We start from the raw sequence: 21535 nt of genomic DNA on the forward strand, positions 1-21535 counted from the left end.
CACAGGACGTTTATGCATGCTCGTAGCCGGATGGATATTACTTCAAGGGTTCGTTCGTACCGCTGCAGGACGTGATGGACATCAGGGATGTATCTTTATGTATGGATGAGATGTATTGTATTATTTTTATACGAACGAGACTTGATGTAAACATTATTTTAATGTTGTATATTTTAATGTATCCAATACTAAATTTAATGCACGTGCTAGACTTTCTAGATACGTCTGGTATGGGTGTTACATTTGGTATCAGAGCAGGTCGATTCAGACTGTGCCTTGGGTCATTAAATTACAACTAAGGCAGTGGGACCATTGGGTTCCAGGTAAATGTTTTAGTTGTTGATGTTAGTTGAGCCTGATCAACTCAATTTAGCATTCAACGATTAGAATGGATGCCTGAGAGTTGAATAGGACACAGGAGGAATGAAGTGTGTGATGAAGATGCACTGGAAAGTGTGAACTCAGAAGTAAGAACTCGGAGTGAGTAATACTAAGGGGTTGATTGTGCCAGTAAGTGACCGGTGAACTAAGCAAGTATAAGTGTGAATCCTCCGGGAATGTAATGCATGTTAAGAAGGGACGTTCCAACAATGTCAGGGTAAGATGTTAGCAAAATACTTTGTGTACCCGTAAGTAAAGAAGTTGGATATATATATATATCTAAGTATGACCGAAAGATTCGGTAAGAGTTGTTGTTGGAACGGATTTATGATATTTCGCAATGTCAGAACAGGGTTATAAGATAGGGAGAAGTCGACAGATGTTGACGGAGTTAGCGGGCTCTCAGGAATAGCCTTATATGAATGAAGTTCAGAACATGTAAGTTATCAAGTTGCGTTAAGTGGCAACGTAAAGAGGTAAGTTATTCATAGTGGTGGAAGTTAAGAATTCAAGAGAAAGTTTTATGTTATCAGGATTAAGGCATTGATTTCCGACGTGCCAAGAATTGTATCGAAAAGGTTGATGTTGCCATGTATAGGTTATAAAATATTTTATGACATCAAGTAACGACTGCATATCATATCTTAAGATTTTCAAGGAAAAAGGCATGGGCAACCATCAACGAAATTGATACGGGTTAAGGTAGCTTTGGAAGTTAATGTGTTAAATTATGATGTTTTCTTAAAGAAAGAAATTAACGAGCAAGCATTAGTTAATTACGTAAAACATAGTATGCGAGAATACAAGGATACAATGAAGCAGGATCAAGAAACGTATGTATAATTTATGATGAATCTACTATGAGGATTTGAGATTTCTCAGAAAAAAAAAGTTATGTATGAAAAATATATGTCATGAGGTGAACTCAGACAGTGAGATTCAAACTTGCAAGGTATTGTGAGGTGCATGTTTATGGCAATGGTTGTCACATGAAAGGTTTTGAGAAAGATTCGAGAAGATGATGCCCATATGGGAGAAAGAATGTGAAGTTCAATCGTCTCAATGGATTAGAGTATTAATTAAGGTCAACTGGTGGGAATCAGAGTGGCGTAACGAAAGTTAATAGATAAAGTTTCAGACAGTAATCATGGATCATGGAATGTAATAGTAAGAGCCTTCGTTAGAAGCATTATAGGACAATCTAGAAGTTCTCGAAATGTTAAATAGGTAAGGAGACCGATATGGATAGTGAAGGGTATAAGGAATGTGTCTTTATCTACGTATGATAAGAAAGAAGTTACTTTTGAAGTTCCAAAATTTCATTATGGATGGAAATATAAATCAGGATTTATGCACGATGAAGTGCATACCCTCTTATGTCAAACTTGTTAAATGTTTACGATACTTGTTATGAAGATTTCGAACTATGATTTAAAAAAACTCCTAAATTTAAAATGAGTAATGAGAGACTTGGAAACGAAATTGTTTTTAACATGATATTTTTCACAAAACTATTTTAAAAGATTATGTCTTTATTCGTTCCAAGAATCTAAATACTCATGTTTAGAAAACTTCTTAAAGTAATATGTTAGAATGAGTACCGTCATTATTTAACAAGAAGCGACACTTGAGAGTATATAGGATACCATGTAAGGTAAGATTTGATGAAGTAAACAACAAGGTTCTCCAAATGGGTCATATGAAATGTACAAGCTTATGTTGAGAATATTCGAATGCAAGAGGCCTAAGTCGGAAGTTTAAAGGGCATGTAAGCTATAAGATGGATTGATGAATGTCCTATGTATCGGCGTATTTAATTTCACCTCTTCATGACAAGTTATATGAGTTACCCATGAATTCGGGTGCAATAAGAATGATAATGAAATCGGAAGGTTTCTTAAGACTCTGAAAAGAGATTTGTAGAATCGACAAGATAAGTAATGTAAGAAAGAGGCACATGTGCATCAAGGTACAGTAAGTAAAATGATGTAAGAATTATGTGTTTACACGATAAGATGTTTTATGTTGCAAGCAAGCACTGCAGAGCGAACCTGAATTTCCATGAGGACCCAGTTAAAAAGGAAAATCCTGAGTGTGCTAGTTATGATAAGTTACTTTTATGGATGATTTACATTAGGTGGATGTAAGATGGGTCTGAGATAATTTGCCCAGACTGTCACAAGAATAAGTTATGATCAAGATGATTCGAATTAGGCCGAGTTTATGAAAGAGTTAAATTTTCACCATTTGAGAATTAATTTAAGATATTATGCTTTGAACTCAGTAAATATCAAGCGGGTAAGATCCGAGTCTGAGACAATAAATTTATGTGTGGCAAGGTAAGTTCTGAATCATGATATGCTAAGAAGACTCTAAGTTTGAGTGATATTAAGATCAACAAGACTATGTTCAGTTACATGTGGGTTAAGAAACAAGATGAAAACATGATGCGATGGACCCTTCAGATATGTATGAATGGAAAACGTTGGCTCAGACCATAGATGGTAAGTTTTTGGTCATGATGATTGGTAGTCGATCTCTAAATTTCGAGGACGAAATTTTTTTTTTAGGGGGGTAGAGTGTAACATCCCGCTCGTCAGCTAATGGAAACTTTATCTGTTAAATGTATCAGAGGACTAAGGTATATGGAGAGTGCTTATGAGGAAGAGTGTTAAGTACGACTGACGACACTAATATGTAATATCACTCAAGTATAGACTTATGTATCAGTGTCAGGTAAACACGACTGAGACGAAGGGCATATAAGTATTTACGCACAAGGGAGTATATAAGCATGTTTGGTCACAAAATATTCATTTCTTCTTTCACTTTCTCTCTCTAGGTTTGAGAGAAAGAATTTCTCTCTTCCTTCTCTCTAAGAAATCGCCCTCCCTCTCCTCTCCAAATCATCCAAACTTCTTCAAAGCATGATCAAGCATGGATTAAGGCAGCTTAGCAAGCAAGAAACACATAAAGGAAAGGATTAAAGCATGGTTTGGTGAAAAGGGTAAAGATCAAGAATGGATCAAAGCTAGGGTTGATGCTTGGAAATTGCAAGGAACATGTTAGGTGAGTTCCATAGATAGATTACCACCCTTTGGGTTGTGTAAATTCATGTTACAAGTATAGATTTATGTTTATGAGAGGTTTTAAACCCTAATGTCTCTTTGAGCAATTCTTGTCAAATACATGTTAGTTTTCCATGAAATATGTTTATAAATGTATATATATGTTGCTAGATGATTATGGTGCATTGCAGGATTAAACTGGACAAGTTTTGGGTCAAAATTGGAAATTTTGTACCTCAAACCCAAAGAACTACGCTATTAGCGAAATCTACGCTAATAGCGAAATTCTCAGGATGAGCCACGCCCCAGCTTAGCTATTAGCGCAGCTCTCTGGACTTGGCCAGCTTGCTTTGGCCTGTTGGCCTAGTTCAGGGTCCGTGGTGCATTCTGAAGCTTTTCTTTCAACGTTTTACAACATTATAACTTCAAAACAACATCTAGGCGATGCACATAACATCAAACGATTCTTGAAATGAAAATCATGGAAAACTTAATAAGAATGGCAAGAGTGATTCAAGAGAGTCTTAAGCCGATTTTCTCGGGTAGCAAATGAATTAAGAAAGGGAATGAAAGTAGAGCCTCGACATAGTTGTCGAGAACTAGCAAGTTAGCAAGATCCCTAGAATGATAAGACGCGAAGTTTAAGCTCTTCACATATGTTTAAGAGTATTAACTTCTTAAAGAAGTAAGAGCCATACGAGTATGGCAAGACGTGAATTGATTTCATATTCATTCACGAAGTAAGTTAAGCAAGCCTTTAGTTTACCTCTAGTGGGATCGTTCAAGGATCCGAGGTAAAAGAGTTAGTATGATTAGGTTTAACCTTCATACATGCATAAGACCAAGATTATAATAAGAGTGCTATGTCTCTTGACTTCCTTCCAAGGTTGGGTTCAAGGGGTTCTCCTAGGGGAATGGTTAAGCCGAAAGGGAGCCGCATTTCACTAAGTTAAAGTGTCGTGTCTTTTATATACCTTCCAAGGTTGGATATAAAAGGTTCTCCTAGGGGAATGGGGCAAGCCGTAAGGGACCCGCACGTTCACTAAGGGAGTCCGGTGCGCTATTGCAAAGAATTTTCACCGGTAGTAAGGGATGAACTTCCGGGGTTACTCCACTCGGGACTAATCCGTAAAATGAACTCAGATAAGATGCTTGTTACACGCTAACATAATCAATGAAGCTGACTATGCATATTTATCATTCATGTGTATGTTATGTCATAGAGACTCGGCGTAGATCGTCAAGAAGTAGAAATTTTAGAAAGAATCACTTTTGTGATAAGAGAGGTTATGTTGGTAGATATAACTTACTCAAGCAAGTAGAAGTTAGAAAAGAAATATGATGCCGGTGACGATCTTGGGTTTCCCCTAATCGTCCGGGTTAGAATCTTGTCATGATTATGATAAGCTTAGGCCTCGATACAAAGAGTGTATTCTTGGCAATGCGGTTTTAGATTCCCCCTCGACCGCCATGACACGTATAGGAAGTGAAGCCTATAACAAGTGAGATAAGCCTATGACGGGTCTAGCAAGCACTACCGTCTAAGAAAGCAAGTCCCCACACACGTATAATCAACCGTCAGGTTGTAACGTAGACACGTGGTGACCGTAGGTTTCCCCTGAGGTTACCTATAGCCTAGGATTTAGGGGAACTCACTGAGACATTATGTCTCATCCCAATCCTTATTTCTTTCAGATAAGCAGGACGTTTATGCATGCTCGTAGCCGGATGGATATTACTTCAAGGGTTCGTTCATACCGCTGCAGGACGTGGTGGACATCAAGGATGTATCTTTATGTATGGATGAGATGTATTGTATTATTTTTATACGAACGAGACTTGATGTAAACATTATTTTAATGTTGTATATTTTAATGTATCCAGTACTAAATTTAATGCACATGCTAGACTTTCTAGATACGTCTGGTATGGGTGTTACATTTGGTATCAGAGCAGGTCGATTCAGACCGTGCCTTGGGTCATTAAATTACAACTAAGGCAGTGGGACCATTGGGTTCCAGGTAAATGTTTTAGTTGTTGATGTTAGTTGAGCCTGATCAACTCAATTTAGCATTCAACGATTAGAATGGATGCCTGAGAGCTGAATAGGACCCAGGAGGAATGAAGTGTGTGATGAAGATGCACTGGAAAGTGTGAACTCAGAAGTAAGAACTCGGAGTGAGTAATACTAAGGGGTTGATTGTGCCAGTAAGTGACCGGTGAACTAAGCAAGTATAAGTGTGAATCCTTCGGGAATGTAATGCATGTTAAGAAGGGACGTTCCAACAATGTCAGGGTAAGATGTTAGCAAAATACTTTGTGTACCCGTAAGTGAAGAAGTTGGATATATATATTGTTGGAACAAAATATGTTTAACAATGAACCTTAAAGAGTTTTGATGATAACAAGGTATTAAAAATTGTAAAATTGGACTAGCTAATATTTGTTCAAGTGTACAGGACCACAGTTAAAAAGTTACATCATTGATTGGTTCTGAATGAGCAAATAAAGAGCAAAAGAAAATGAAGCTTAGAAGATTCTGAAGGCAATACGCTCCTGAAAGTAAAAGCGCTCCTGAAGTCAAGCTGCTCCTGAAGAAATAGCGCTCCTGAAGTCAAGCTGCTCCTGAAGATAGTAAAAGCGCTCCTGAAGACAAGAGGTCCAGAAACCACAATTATCAGAAGCTGCACCATCAGAAGCTGCAGTAGTTGCTTCATCAGAAGCTGCATCATCAGAAGCTGCCTCATCAGAAGTCATTTCACCAGAAGCTGAAGATCAACTGAATTTGCAAAAGATTCAAAGATTGATGAATCTACATTGCAAAAGCTGTCTATTGGATTCGAAAACACAGTAGAAAATTAGTGGAACATTGCAACGGTCATTTCAAAGGTGTTTGAAGGCATGTGCTTGCAATTTGGACAAAAGCGTTGACATTGTACTATTGTACGAACTGTACAACCACCTTCTCCACTACTCTGTTTTGTGTCCACGCTACAAGACAAGAAAACAGCTCCAGAATACGGTTTCGCCTGCATATATGTTCCTTTGGATAAGGAATGGATTTCAAATTGGTTCTTCATAGGACAACAACCAAATCAGGCAAAAGATCACTGGTGAAAGATCAAGCTTCAACAACGACTCTTTGGTGTGCTGGCAATTTCACAACGTCTCTTTCACACCTCTATATAAAGGAGTAAAGACCTAGAGATTTGGTAATGCAAGAACGCTGAACGAAAGACTCACAACATTTTTACAAGTGTCAAACCTCTGCTGAAATTGTTCTGCATTCACTTAGAATTTCTGTGTTTCAAAGTCATATCTTAGAAATTCTTAAGTCCATTGAGTCTGTATCTGATTTGTATTGTGAGCACCTCTGACTGTATATCAAGTGTTCAACATTAAACAATTTTCTGTGTAATTTTGTTTAGTTAGGAAGTCTCTTGCAATTGTGCTTGAGCAGGAAGTCTCTTGATTGTGTTCTTGAGCAAAGGAAGTCTCTAGCTTGTGTGCTTGAGCAAAGGAAGTCTCTTGCTTGTGTGCTTGAGCAATTGTAATCAGATATTACTCTTAGTGAAATCTCCTTGGAAGTGCAAGGGGGACTGGACTACTTCCGGATTGTGGAAGGAACCAGTATAATTGCTTTGTGTCGTTCTTCTTCTCTCTCTCTGTTTTATTCCGCTGCATTTAGATTCTGATCATCACTTCAGAAGCTGTCTCACTTAGCTTCTGATCAGTGTGTTCAGTTCTTAGGAGAAACGAAGAATTTTTCAAAACACAATTCAACCCCCCCTTCTTGTGTTTTTCTCACCTTCAATTGGTATCTAGAGCCTTGGTCTGTTGTGTAACACTTAACCGTGCAACAGTCAAAGATCTGAGAAAAACATGTCTATTCCTCCTCCTACTGGTCCTGGTGATACTACCTATAAAAATGTCTCACATGATTATAGTGATAGTAAGAAAACCAGTGTTGGAAAAGTTCCAAAGTTCAATGGAGATGCTGAAGAGTTCTCTTGGTGGAAGACCAACTTTTACAGTTACATCATGAGCCTAGATGAAGAATTATGGGATATTCTGGAAGATGGTGTTGGTGATTTAGTCCTTGATGAAGAAGGAGCTGTTGTGGATAGAAAGAAACATACTCCAGAACTGAGGAAACTCTACAAGAAGCATCATATTATCAGAGGAGCTCTTGTCACTGCCATACCCAAAGCAGAATACATGAAGATGAGTGACAAATCCACTGCTAAAGCTATGTTTGCTTCTCTCTGTTCAAATTATGAAGGGAGCAAGAAGGTCAAAGAAGCAAAGGCTCTCCTGCTTGTACATCAGTATGAGTTATTCAAGATGAAGGATGATGAAACTATTGAGGAGATGTACTCAAGGTTTCAAACCTTAGTTTCTGGGCTACAGATTCTAAAGAAGAGCTATGTTGCTTCTGATCATGTAAGCAAGATACTCAGAAGCTTACCTGCCAGATGGAGACCAAAGGTGACTGCCATTGAGGAAGCTAAAGATTTAAACACTTTAAGTGTCGAAGATCTTGTTAGTTCTCTCAAAGTTCATGAGTTAAGTCTTAATGAACATGAGTCTACTAAGAAGAGTAAATCAATAGCTCTTCCATCCAAAGGCAAGTCATCAAAAGCTCTCAAAGTGGTTGAATCTGAAGAGGAAGAACAGTCAAGTTCAGATTCTGAACCAGATGCTGCTGAAATGGCCATGCTCTCAAACAGACTTCAATATCTGGCCAAGAAGAACAGAAAGTTTCTCGCCAAAAGGGGTAACTCCAGAAGCTTAAGGAAAGAAGATCGGAAGGGATGCTTCAACTGTAAGAAGCCTGGACACTTCATTGCTGAATGCCCTGATCTTCAAAGAGAAAAGTCAAAGGACAAGTCAAAGAGGTCTACATTCAAACCAAGCAAATTCAAGAAGCAGATTAAGCAGAGTTTAATGGCAACCTGGGATGATTTGGGTAGTGAATCTGGATCTGATAAAGAGGAAGCTGATGAAGATGCAAAGGTAGCTGTTGGGTTAGTAGCAACAGCAACTTCAGAAGCTGGATCAGATTCAGACTCAGAAGATGAAAACGAGGTATATTCCAAAATTCCCAGAGATGAACTTGTTGAGTCACTTAAAGAACTTCTTACATATTTTGAAGTAAGAACCAATGAGTTGAAGGATTTAAAAGAAAAATATGCTGATTTGGTACAACAGCAAAAATCAACTCTATTGGATCTGAAAGCTTCTGAACAAGGACTTAGGGGCTTTGACTTCATGTGTAAAACATATGAAGATCAGCTCAGGTTCTTATGTCAGAAGCTACAAGAAAAGTGTAATGAAAAACCTTTAAGTAACCATGAAATTGCTCTTGAAGATTTTATTATATCTGGCATTGACAGAAGCAGAGTAGCTTCTATGATTTATAGCATTTACAAGAACAATGGCAGAGGAATTGGTTTTCCAGAAGTGAAACTTGAGAAAACCAATCTAAAATCTTGTTGTGAATGCATCAAGGAAGGTCTGAAAACATTCTTTGTACCAGAAGGGGCTGAGTTGGAAACTGTTGTTCAATCAGAACCTGAAGCTTCTAGTTCTAAGGCTAAGATTACTTCAAAGCAAAAGAACTCTAAGTCAAAGGTTATGATCAAATCTGATTCCAAGATTTCAAAGATTAGGATCCTGAAAAGATCAGAACCTATTCCTCAGAGTCTGGTGAAACCAAAATCTGGGGTTCTGAAGTCTAAGTTTCAGAAGAAGACATTTACTGCTTCTGAAGTACCAAAACCTAAGGTGATGGTTAATCAGAAGCAACCCAACTCACAACACAAGGTACAAGAAGTGAAGAGTAAAGCCTTAAGTACTAACCTTCCAGGACCCATAGGACAATGGGTACCTAAATCTAAAAATGTCAATGATGCAGGTATGTCTAAGAGCAGTGCCAAAGCAAAGATCATGGTACCTAGACAGCGGTTGCTCAAGACACATGACAGGAGACAAGTCCATGTTCCTCAGCCTAACAATGAAAGAGGGAGGAAATGTGAAATTTGGAGGCAATCAGTCAGGCAAGATCATAGGTACAGGAACTATTGGTAATTCCTCTACCTCAATTAATAATGTATGGTTGGTAGATGGTCTTGAACATAACCTTTTGAGCATTAGTCAATTTTGTGATAATGGTTATGATGTGCTTTTTGAAAAACCCAACTGTACAGTAATCAACAAGGAAGACAAATCCATTGTGTTCAAGGGAAAGAGAGTTGACAATGTCTATAAAATCAATTTTTCTGAATTGGCTGATCAGAAGGTGATTTGCCTATTATCAGTGAATGATAAGAAATGGATGTGGCACATAAGGTTGGGACATGCTAACTGGAGGTTAATCTCTAAGCTTAGTAAGTTACAACTTGTGAAAGGGCTACCAGACATTGACTATCATTCAGATGCACTTTGTGGTGCATGTCAGAGAGGGAAAATTGTGAAATCATCTTTTAAAACCAAAGACATTGTTTCAACCTCAAGACCTTTAGAATTACTCCATATTGATTTATTTGGACCAGTGAGTACTGCATCCTTATATGGAAGTAAATATGGATTAGTCATTGTTGATGATTACAGCAGATGGACTTGGGTGAAATTCATAAAGAGTAAAGATGTTGCGTGTGATGTATTCAGTAGCTTCTGCACTCAAATTCAATCTGAAAAAGAATCAAAAATTTTGAAAGTCAGAAGTGATCATGGTGGAGAATTTGAAAATGAGCCATTTGAAGCTTTTTGTGAAAAACATGGAATTTTCCATGAATTCTCTTCTCCTAGAACACCACAACAAAATGGGGTTGTAGAGAGAAAGAATAGAACTTTACAAGAAATGGCCAGAACCATGATTCATGAAAACAATTTACCAAAACATTTTCGGGCAGAAGCAGTGAATACAGCATGCTATGTTCAAAACAGGATCTATATCAGACCTATTTTGGAGAAAACAGCATATGAACTCTTTAAAGGAAGAAAACCCAATATCTCTTACTTTCATCAATTTGGATGTACATGTTACATTCTGAACAACAAGCTCTACCTAAATAAATTTGATGCCAAGGCCCAAAGAGGAATCTTTTTAGGTTACTCTGAAAGGTCAAAGGCATACAGAGTGTATAATTCAGAAACACTATGTGTTGAAGAATCTATGCACGTTAAATTTGATGACAAGGAGCTTGAAGATAAAACTTCAAAGCAAGATGAAAGTTTTGCAGAGATACAGGTTCCTGAAGCTACTCCAGAACCTGATCAGATAGCTGAGTCTGAAGACAGTCCAGAAGCTGAACCCACATCAGAAGCGCAAGATGAAGCTGCTTCTGATGAAGCACAAGATGGCTCACATCAAGAAGATCCTCCCAGAAACACATTCAAACACAAGTCTTCACATCCTGAGGAGCTAATCATTGGAAACAAAGATAGTCCAAGAAGAACAAGATCACATTTCAGACAAGTGGAGTCAATGATCGGACTAATCTCAATGATTGAACCTACAACAGTTGATGAAGCACTTTCAGATGATGGATGGATCCTAGCTATGCAAGAAGAGTTGAATCAATTTCAAAGAAATGATGTGTGGGATCTGGTACCCAAACCTCAGCACAAGAACATTATTGGAACAAAATGGGTATTCAGAAACAAGCTGAATGAGCAAGGTGAAGTAACAAGAAACAAAGCCAGGCTTGTTGCACAAGGGTATAGTCAACAAGAAGGCATTGATTACACTGAAACGTTTGCTCTAGTTGCAAGATTGGAAGCAATCAGGTTACTTCTTTCCTATGCAGTTAATCATGGCATAATATTATATCAAATGGATGTCAAGAGTGCATTTCTAAATGGTGTCATAGAAGAAGAAGTGTATGTCAATCAACCTCCTGGATTTGAGGATATTAAATATCCTGACCATGTTTTTAAACTAAAGAAATCACTATATGGCTTGAAACAAGCTCCCAGAGCTTGGTATGATAGACTAAGTAATTTCTTAATCAAGAATGATTTTAAAAGAGGACAGGTTGATACTACACTCTTCAGAAGGACCCTTGGGAAAGATATTCTTGTTGTGCAAATATATGTTGATGATATAATATTTGGTTCTACTAATGCATCTCTTTGCAAGGAATTTTCTGAGTTAATGCAGGATGAATTTGAAATGAGCATGATGGGAGAGCTGAAGTTCTTCCTTGGCATTCAAATCAATCAATGCAAAGATGGAGTCTATGTTCATCAATCAAAGTACTCAAAGGAGCTTCTGAAGAAGTTCAAACTTGAAGATTGTAAAGTGATGAACACTCCAATGCACCCTACGTGCACCTTAAGCAAAGAAGATGAAGGAGCTAAAGTAGATCAGAAGCTGTATAGAGGTATGATTGGTTCTTTGTTATACCTCACTGCATCTAGGCCAGATATTTTATTCAGTGTATGCTTGTGTGCAAGATTCCAATCAGATCCTAGAGAATCTCATATGACTGTTGTCAAGAGAATCTTCAGGTATTTGAAAGGAACAACTAATCTTGGACTCCTTTATAGGAAATCCTTAGATTATAAGCTAATTGGATTCTGTGATGCTGATTATGCTGGTGATAGGATTGAAAGAAAGTCAACCAGTGGCAATTGTCAATTTCTGGGTGATAATCTTATATCCTGGGCTAGCAAAAGAGAAACAACTATTGCTATGTCTACAGCAGAAGCAGAATACATTTCAGCTGCAAGTTGTTGTACACAACTACTTTGGATGAAACATCAGTTGGAAGACTATCAGATAACTGCTAACAGTATTCCCATTTATTGTGATAATACTGCTGCTATTTGTTTGTCTAAAAATCTAATTTTGCATTCAAGAGCTAAGCACATTGAAATCAAACACCATTTTATCAGAGATTATGTTCAAAAAGGAATTTTAGATATACAATTCATTGATACTGAAAATCAATGGGCTGATATATTTACTAAGCCTTTAACTGTTGAAAGATTTGATTTTATAAAGAAAAATTTGAACATGCATTACGTGTCTGATTAGATGTTTGCTTGCTCCTGAATAGGATTTTAGGTTCTGAAGTCAGTTCAGAAGCAGTAGTCCATCAGAAGCTCTTTATTGAGGTTCTGAGGAAAACTCGCTTCTGATGATGACGTCAGCATCTGAAGTCCAGAAGCTGGATTTGTTGCTTTCGAATAGTTGAATTAGTGGAAACGTTGGGAGTTACTTTTTAAAAGTAACTTCTGGCCCACTAACTTGGTAGTTACTCTGTGAACTTCTTACGTGGCCTGTATGTGTTGGTGTATAACTAAAAGGGCAATGATGATTTAATAGCTTTGAAAGTACTTTTCACGCGCCCCCAATTTTGTCATTAATGTTATGTTTGTTTGTCTCTTTTGAATTGCAAACGTTTTACTTTTAACACTTTGTCAATTCACACACTACTCACTCACAACAAACACATTTTGCTCTCAAACCTCTTGCGAAGTAAGCGCAAAAACCTTAGAACCCTAAATTCTCTAAATCTTCTTCAATCATCATCAAATGGCATCATCAAGCTCTAAAGTTTCAGAATCTACTTCAAGCAAGCAAGGCGCAACAGAATCTGGGTCAGTCTACAAAGAAAAGACTATGGATATTCCATGGAATTCCTTAATCGTCCAAATAGAATCGCCAGTGGACTTCACTTCACTTAAGAAGTACGAAGTGGACATGGAAGGTTATGTAGAAATTCAGAAACTGTCCGGTTACTTCAAGATGCTAAATGGGCCAACGTATGTGAACTTGGTCAAAGATTTCTGGTTAAGGGCTGAAATCGTCAATGGAAAGCCTGTGAAGGTAGCAGGTAAACAAGCTGGGTCGAAGAAAGGAAAGAAGGAGATTAAGTTGAATCCCACTTCCTTCAGTAGCCTTGAGATAAGGTCTGAAGTGATGGGTATTCCCGTAATCATCACAGAGGAGATAATTGCTAAAGCTTGTAGAATGAATGCAGAAGGAAGGTTTCAAGAAATAGTTAAGAAGGATGATGTCCTGCTGCAAAACTACTACAACACTCTTCTGGGTGATAACAAAGATGCTAAGCCTTCTGAAATGGAGATTCACAACAGAATGTTAGTGAAATTCAGTAACGATTGCTTCTTTCAAAGAGCAGGTGGGTCTGATCAACCCAACAACCAACAGAAGCTAGCAATTTACTTCATGACCAATCTGGAAAAGATAAACTTCCCAAGATATGTATTGGATCATCTCTGCTGGGCTATTAATGAAGGCACAGTCAAAGGAAGGAAACAAGTGCCCTATGGAAGATTGCTCTCTGAGATCTTTTATCAAGGGAGAGTGCTGGATTTATTGAGAATGACAAGGGATGCTTCTGATAAATGCTTCGAAGTCTCTACTGCAGAGAAGACTATCAGTAGCAAGACATTGCATTCTATGCACATATTCAAGACAGCCCCTAAAGATGAGAAGTGGTTGGAGATGACCACAGAAGAATCTGAGATTATCAGGGACTTTCCTTCCATTGGTAAGGAAAGTAATCCTGAACACTTAGCTAAATTAGTAGCTGAGTACGTCTTGGAGGAAGATGTGAGTTCTCAGGAGGAAGCTGCTCTTGCTAAAGGGAAAGGCAAGAAGGCCAAGGCAGTTGCTGTGTCAGAAGCTGCTGTTTCTGATGCACCTAAAGGAAAGAGAGCCAGAACTAGTTCAGAATCTGATGCTGCTCCTACTAAAGGAAAGAGGGCCAGAACTAGTACTGTGTCAGAAGCTGCTGTTGCTAAAACTGAGAAGCAAAAAGTTGCTAAGTCTGAAGCTAAATCTGTTTCTGTCAAGGATAAAGGAAAGATGCAGAAGGTTGGTGCTGCTTCTATTCCTCAGAAAAGAAGAAAAGGTAAGACAGATTTGGTAATCACCGAAGAGCAGCTGGAGGAAGCTCTTGAAGAAATAGAGAAAGAAGAGGCTGAGCCCAAGCTGAAGAAGAAGAAGGCTCCCCTTCAACTTGTGAGTCCTATGGTTGAGATGACTCCAAGAATGAAAAGGATGGCAGATGAATGTGCTTCTGATATTTTATCAAGCAAAAAGGAACTAAAAGCACAATACCTTCAACAAAGAGATGACAAGCTCAAGACTTTGGGAATGGAAGACTGTGATAAGTTCTTCAAAGAGAAATTGGCCGAAGTAAGAAAAATTGCTGGTAAGACTGATGAAGTCAACGAGGAAGAAGAAATGATGATCATTTTTGAAGATGCTCCAGAAGATGGAACTTCAGAAGCAGTAGGTAACTCATCAATGTTATCTAAGGTACCTCAAGTTTCTCACACATCCTCTATTCCTTCTGAAGACACTTCCTTTCTAGATCACCTAGAAAGTCATTATCTAGGTGAACTACCCCAATTTAGCTTTAACTCCACCTCACAAAAAGCCTCTGAAATGACTCCAGAAGCAGCTGCTTCTGATAACGTTGTTTCAGAAGACCCCCGCTCAACAAAAACCTTCACCAGAAAAAGCCTTTTCACCACTTCAATCTTCACCCCCTACAACTTCATCACCCCCATTTGTTCTTGAACTATCTGTTCCTGAACAACCAACTCCTCAAAAGACCGTTCCTGAACATTCTGTTCCTGAACAACCAGTTACTAAACCCACTCCTGAACCTGAACCTGAAACTGCCGCTCCTGAACACATTGTTCCTGAGCTAACCTCTGAGGATGATCAAAATGATCATGCCTCTGATATGGTAGTTGACCCCACTCCTGACCAACCATCAACCAGCCAATCCGTAACTACAAATGACCAATCATCACCAAACCTACCAATTATTCCCTTAGCCCCTCCAAAACCCTCTAAACAACCTTCACCTCCCACCATATACCTGGATTCTCAAGTTCTAAAGGATGTGTGGGAAGATATTGCTTCTGAAGTTCTCAAACTGATAGCAAGTAGAAATGACCTGGGTCATACAATAAGCTATCAGAAGCAATGGAGAAGGATCAAGGAAAGGGTCGTCAACCTAATTTCAGCGCTGCATGATCCTGTATTGAGGCTCAAGAGCAAGCCAAGCAGAAGCTGGAAGATTGGTTGAATGGCATAGAAGAGAATACTGGAGATGTTGAAATTCTTGGTACTTGGGTGAAGAATCCACTCAGTATCAGAGGCAGAGCACCTGATGAATTCCTGCCTAAGGAGCTGCATCTGAGTATTCCTTCTGAGATCCTAGAGAAGTTTGATGCACCTAACCTAGCTCTAGCTCAGGAGAACAAGGTGCTCAAAGAAGAAAATGAGAGGTTGGAAACAGTGCTAATAGAGCAGAAGCTGAAGATATCAAAGTTGGAAGCTGACATGCAAGAAGCCAAGATCAGAGAAGACAACTACAGAAAAGATATGGACAAGAAGTATGCTGATGTTCAAGAGCTTCTGAAGAAGATTTTAGAGAAATAAGCCAAACCCATAGTTGCACACTTTTAGCTTATTTTTCTGTCTTTTTAGGCTTTTGATACTCTATGTTCATTTCTGCTTCTGATTTCTTTCGCTTCTGATATTAGATGCTTCTGAATTTTTCCTGCTTCTGAAAATCTTTAACTGTTTATACCTTGTATGTTATTATTTGCTATGTCTGTTTATTTATTCTTTGAAGATGGTTAATGTGCTTTAAAATGATTTGAATTATGCTCTGAACCTTTAATCTTATGTTTTTCTCATCTCTTCTTTTTGTTTATGTCTTTTTGCTAATGACAAAAGGGGGAGTATATGTGATAGTATTTAAAGGCTCTGAGCCCCATTAATCAATGTTTGAAAATTTTGAAAATTTCTATCTCTTTTTATCGGTGTATCAAAAAGGGAGAGTATTAAATTTCAAATAAAAATTAATTGAACCATTCTTCTTATCTATAAGTCAATTCTTTCAATTTTTTTTTAAGCTCTGATATTATTGTGCGAAAAATGAATTTAATTAACCTGGATAGAACTTAGGGGGAGCTTACAAACCTGACCTTAAAAACTATCAGACTCAGGGGGAGTTAGAGCTTACAAACCTCAGACTCTGAGCTTACAAACCTCAGAACCCCAAGGTCAACCTGTTAATTAGATTAACAACAATTGATCAATTTTAAATACTATTGTTTGTCATCATCAAAAAGGGGGAGATTGTTGGAACAAAATATGTTTAACAATGAACCTTAAAGAGTTTTGATGATAACAAGGTATTAAAAATTGTAAAATTGGACTAGCTAATATTTGTTCAAGTGTACAGGACCACAGTTAAAAAGTTACATCATTGATTGGTTCTAAATGAGCAAATAAATAGCAAAAGAAAATGAAGCTTAGAAGATTCTGAAGGCAATACGCTCCTGAAAGTAAAAGCGCTCCTGAAGTCAAGCTGCTCCTGAAGAAATAGCGCTCCTGAAGTCAAGCTGCTCCTAAAGATAGTAAAAGCGCTCCTGAAGACAAGAGGACCAGAAGCCACAATTATCAGAAGCTGCACCATCAGAAGCTGCAATAGTTGCTTCATCAGAAGCTGCCTCATCAGAAGTCATTTCACCAGAAGCTGAAGATCAACTGGATTTGCAAAAGATTCAAAGATTGATGAATCTACATTGCAAAAGCTGTCTATTGGATTCGAAAACACAGCAGAAAATTAGTGGAACATTGCAACGGTCATTTCAAAGGTGTTTGAAGGCATGTGCTTGCAATTTGGACAAAAGCGTTGACATTGTACTATTGTACGAACTGTACAACCACCTTCTCCACTACTCTGTTTTGTGTCCACGCTACAAGACAAGAAAACAGCTCCAGAATACGGTTTCGCCTGCATATATGTTCCTTTGGATAAGGAATGGATTTCAAATTGGTTCTTCATAGGACAACAACCAAATCAGGCAAAAGATCACTGGTGAAAGATCAAGCTTCAACAACGACTCTTTGGTGTGCTGGCAATTTCACAACGTCTCTTTCACACCTCTATATAAAGGAGTAAAGACCTAGAGATTTGGTAATGCAAGAACGCTGAACGAAAGACTCACAACATTTTTACAAGTGCCAAACCTCTGCTGAAATTGTTCTGCATTCACTTAGAATTTCTGTGTTTCAAAGTCATATCTTAGAAATTCTTAAGTCCATTGAGTCTGTATCTGATTTGTATTGTGAGCACCTCTGACTGTATATCAAGTGTTCAACATTAAACAATTTTCTGTGTAATTTTGTTTAGTTAGGAAGTCTCTTGCAATTGTGCTTGAGCAGGAAGTCTCTTGATTGTGTTCTTGAGCAAAGGAAGTCTCTAGCTTGTGTGCTTGAGCAAAGGAAGTCTCTTGCTTGTGTGCTTGAGCAATTGTAATCAGATATTACTCTTAGTGAAATCTCCTTTGAAGTGCAAGGGGGACTGGACTACTTCCGGATTGTGGAAGGAACCAGTATAATTGCTTTGTGTCGTTCTTCTTCTCTCTCTCTGTTTTATTCCGCTGCATTTAGATTCTGATCATCACTTCAGAAGCTGTCTCACTTAGCTTCTGATCAGTGTGTTCAGTTCTTAGGAGAAACGAAGAATTTTTCAAAACACAATTCAACCCCCCCTTCTTGTGTTTTTCTCACCTTCATATATATATATATATATATATATATATATATATATATATATATATATATATCTAAGTATGAGCGAAAGATTCGGTAAGAGTTGTTGTTGGAACGGATTTATGATATTTCGGAATGTCAGAACAGGGTTATAAGATAGGGAGAAGTCGACAGATGTTGACGGAGTTAGCGGGCTCTCAGGAATAGCCTTATATGAATGAAGTTCAGAACATGTAAGTTATCAAGTTACGTTAGGTGGCAACGTAAAGAGGTAAGTTATTCATAGTGGTGGAAGTTAAGAATTCAAGAGAAAGTTTTATGTTATCAGGATTAAGGCATTGATTTCCGACGTGCCAAGAATTGTATCGAAAAGGTTGATGTTGCCATGTATAGGTTATAAAATATTTTATGACATCAAGTAACGACTGCATATCATATCTTAAGATTTTCAAGGAAAAAGGCATGGGCAACCATCAACGAAATCGATACGGTTTAAGGTAGCTTTGGAAGTTAATGTGTTAAATTATGATGTTTTCTTAAAGAAAGAAATTAACGAGCAAGCATTAGTTAATTACGTAAAACATAGTATGCGAGAATACAAGGATACAATGAAGCAGGATCAAGAAAGGTATGTATAATTTATGATGAATCTACTATGAGGATTTGAGATTTCTCAGAAAAAAAGTTATGTATGAAAAATATATGTCATGAGGTGAACTCAGCCAGTGAGATTCAAACTTGCAAGGTATTGTGAGGTGCATGTTTATGGCAATGGTTGTCACATGAAAGGTTTTGAGAAAGATTCGAGAAGATGATGCCCATATGGGAGAAAGAATGTGAAGTTCAATCGTCTCAATGGATTAGAGTATTAATTAAGGTCAACTGGTGGGAATCAGAGTGGCGTAACGAAAGTTAATAGATAAAGTTTCAGACAGTAATCATGGATCATGGAATGTAATAGTAAGAGCCTTCGTTAGAAGCATTATAGGACAAGCTAGAAGTTCTCGAAATGTTAAATAGGTAAGGAGACCGATATGGATAGTGAAGGGTATAAGGAATGTGTCTTTATCTACGTATGATAAGAAAGAAGTTACTTTTGAAGTTCCAAAATTTCATTATGGATCGAAATATAAATCAGGATTTATGCACGATGAAGTGCATACCCTCTTATGTCAAACTTGTTAAATGTTTACGATACTTGTTATGAAGATTTCGTACTATGATTTAAAAAAACTCCTAAATTTAAAATGAGTAATGAGAGACTTGGAAACGAAATTGTTTTTGACATGATATTTTTCACAAAATTCTTTTAAAAGATTATGTCTTTATTCGTTCCAAGAATTTAAATACTCATGTTTAGAAAACTTCTTAAAGTAATATGTTAGAATGAGTACCGTCATTATTTAACAAGAAGCGACACTTGAGAGTATATAGGATACCATGTAAGGTAAGATTTGATGAAGTAAACAACAAGGTTCTCCAAATGGGTCATATGAAATGTACAAGCTTATGTTGAGAATATTCGAATGCAAGAGGTCTAAGTTGGAAGTTTTAAGGGCATGTAAGCTATAAGATGGATTGATGAATGTCCTATGTATCGGCGTATTTAATATCACCTCTCCATGACAAGTTATATGAGTTACCCATGAATTCGGGTGCAATAAGAATGATAATGAAATCGGAAGGTTTCTTAAGACTCTGAAAAGAGATTTGTAGAATCGACAAGATAAGTATTGTAAGAAAGAGGCACATGTGTATCAAGGTACAATAAGTAAAATGATGTAAGAATTATGTGTTTACACGATAAGATGTTTTATGTTGCAAGCAAGCACTGCAGAGCGAACCTGAATTTCCATGAGGACCCAGTTAAAAAGGAAAATCTTGAGTGTGCTAGTTATGATAAGTTACTTATATGGATGATTTACATTAGGTGGATGTAAGATGGGTCTGAGATAATTAGCCCAGACTGTCACAAGAATAAGTTATGATCAAGATGATTCGAATTAGGCCGAGTTTATGAAAGAGTTAAATTTTCACCATATGAGAATTACTTTAAGATATTATGCTTTGAACTCAGTAAATATCAAGCGGGTAAGATCCGAGTCTGAGACAATAAGTTTATGTGTGGCAAGGTAAGTTCTGAATCATGATATGCTAAGAAGACTCTAAGTTCGAGTGATATTAAGATCAACAAGGCTATGTTCAGTTACATGTGGGTTAAGAAACAAGATGAAAACATGATGCGATGGACCCTTCAGATATGTATGAATGGAAAACGTTGGCTCAGACCATAGATGGTAAGTTTTTGGTCATGATGATAGTCTATCTCTAAATTTCGAGGACGAAATTTTTTTTTAGGGGGGTAGAGTGTAACATCCCGCTCGTCAGCTAATGGAAACTTTATCTGTTAAATGTATCAGAGAACTAAGGTATATGGAGAGTGCTTATGAGGAAGAGTGTTAAGTACGACTGACGACACTAATATGTAATATCACTCAAGTATGGACTTATGTATCAGTGTCAGGTAAACACGACTGAGACGAAGGGCATATAAGTATTTACGCACAAGGGAGTATATAAGCATATTTGGTCACAAAATATTCATTTCTTCTTTCACTTTCTCTCTCTAGGTTTGAGAGAAAGAATTTCTCTCTTCCTTCTCTCTAAGAAATCGCCCTCCCTCTCCTCTCCAAATCATCCAAACTTCTTCAAAGCATGATCAAGCATGGATTAAGGCAGCTTAGCAAGCAAGAAACACATAAAGGAAAGGATTAAAGCATGGTTTGGTGAAAAGGGTAAAGATCAAGAATGGATCAAAGCTAGGGTTGATGCTTGGAAATTGCAAGGAACATGTTAAGTGAGTTCCATAGATAGATTACCACCCTTTGGGTTGTGTAAATTCATGTTACAAGTATATATTTATGTTTATGAGAGGTTTTCAACCCTAATGTCTCTTTGAGCAATTCTTGTCAAATACATGTTAGTTTGCCATGAAATATGTTTATAAATGTATATATATGTTGCCGGATGATTATGGTGCATTGCAGGATTAAACTGGACAAGTTTTGGGTCAAAATTGGAAATTTTGTACCTCAGACCCGAAGAACTACGCTATTAGCGAAATCTACGCTAATAGCGAAATTCTCAGGATGAGCCACGCCCCAGCTGAGCTATTAGCGCAACTCTCTGGACTTGGCCAACTTGCTTTGGCCTGTTTGAAGGGCTTTTAAGAGAGGTTTTTCAAAAATTTATAATCCTCTTAGCGGAACAAATCCCATTGAAACGTATCTTGATTAAATCATTAATCACAAATCAAACAGAACACATGCTTAAACACTTTAAGGATTCATGTGTTTACCTCTTGAAGCGCAGAACCTTTGTAGAAGAAATATCTCTGATCACGAGCAAAGCAAAGCAGCGATGCCTCTACTCAGTCCACACGAACAGAACTTCTCCGATGACCGGTGCTAGCCAATTCCAACGGAGATTAGAGAGAATAGGTTTAGAGAGTGGCGGCTAGGTTTAC

The sequence above is a fragment of the Medicago sativa genome, chromosome 5 (genome assembly GCF_051527215.1).
Source record: "Medicago sativa cultivar Bolivia chromosome 5, Bolivia_mono, whole genome shotgun sequence".
Classification (NCBI taxonomy): Eukaryota; Viridiplantae; Streptophyta; class Magnoliopsida; order Fabales; family Fabaceae; genus Medicago; species Medicago sativa.